The following is a 1799-nucleotide window of genomic DNA, read 5'->3' on the forward strand; positions in this document are numbered from 1 at the left end:
TCATGGTAAGCTAGTTTTCTAAGCATACTACAATCACAAAAGAAATGTAAATGATTGATGCTTCCATCTAGCTCAATTTATGAAATCTTTTTCTTATATTTCTTCCTTGAAACAAGCTTTTGATTTTCTTATTAGCTTCTCCTTTTTGGGTGCTTTGCCCCATGAGTTGATAACAAAGCTACGACTTCTAAATGCTTTGTTTTCAAGTATTACCACTTGATACATAAGCACCACAAGCATTTGATTAGAGGACTTCATTAAGCTCATTTTTCTTTTCTTTTCTTGACTCTCTAATCATTGATGCTCAGAGCCTTGAGCTTTGAGGGAGTGCTTTTGCACTTTGAGCCTAACCTTGACTTCTAAGTGTTTTGTTTTCAAGCATTTGGCTTGATACATAAACACCACAAGTACTTAACAAATGAATTGCCATTGGTACTCAGAGCCTTCAGCTTTCTCATTATTTCCCTTTTTCATTTCTTGCTTTATTTTGCATTTGCTTCTTCAAGGTTTTCATGATTTTCAAAAGATTTCACAAAATGTCCTAGATGAAAACTTCAATTAAATAAAATCTAATGCAATTAAGCAACAATCAAACATACTAGCTTCCCAATACTTGTATGCACATGCTAAACTCTTCTTTAGTTCCTTGTTTGTTTATGATCATGATACCTTGTTGCTTTTGAATTCACAAAACTCAAGTTAGTAATCATAATGACATAGCACCATGTTGCAATTTAGAAATCAAACTATGCCTTTTCATACACACATGCATACAGAGAAGGTAAAGACAATCATGCAGTTTATAGTGCTTGAAACAAATGAGAGGAAAAGGAACTTTACAACCTTGCAGTTCATCTTCATTATTGTTGTCCTTTTTCCTCTATTCTTCCTCTTTCCCTTGCCAACCTCAAAATACTTGCTCATCCTCAAGCAATAATTAGAACAATGGCTATGGGGCTAAGATGTATCATGAATGTCTTTCATAATGAATTGTTAGTAGCACATGTGTTTTAAGCAAGCAAAATTAAAGATAATAATCAAGGCACAAGAGACAGAGACATTGTGATTGCAAACTTAAGAAGGTGAGCATAATACTTTGCATAAAGAATAAGTGGAACACCAAACTTAGTGTGACACTTTCACTTGGAATCAATGCAAGTATCCAGTAAAGATTTGAAGCAAACTGTGTTGCATAGCAACACCAAACTTAGAATGCAATCCTATGTCAATTTATTTGAACTAAAACTAAACAAAAGAAACTGTTATATGTTAAGTACAATCACCAAATGAAGAATCTGTTATGAATAAGGATGTCTTGGTGATGTATTAACAAAAACAGTTAATAGAGGAAAGCATTAAAAACAAGTAAATAAATGAAACAAAGAGAAAACAAAAATTATCCAACTAAGAAGAAAAATAACACTGTAAAAGGCAATATGATTATGCAGACAAGTGATGTTGCTGGATTGATTTGCATAGAAAAATAGGTGGCACACCAAACTTAGAATCTTGGTATGTCACTTTCATGTAAAATTGATGCAATCATCCATGAAGATGGAAAACAGTTTGTTGCAGGGCAACACCAAACTTAGAATGTAACCATATGCCAATTTATTGAAATTTAAACAAAGCAAGGAAAAGAAATGTACCTATTGTCTACCTGTTCTTTACTTTCTTCCTCTTCTTCCAATTTGTTAAGAGAAATGACTTCAAAGGAGGAGAAGTTTCAGCTAGTGCCCCCTGTCTTGGTCTCTTCTCAGCAAGCTTCCTTGTGAAATTGGCTTGATTGATCTTGCTTG

The sequence above is a fragment of the Arachis hypogaea genome, chromosome 13, assembly GCF_003086295.3.
Source record: "Arachis hypogaea cultivar Tifrunner chromosome 13, arahy.Tifrunner.gnm2.J5K5, whole genome shotgun sequence".
Lineage (NCBI taxonomy): Eukaryota > Viridiplantae > Streptophyta > Magnoliopsida > Fabales > Fabaceae > Arachis > Arachis hypogaea.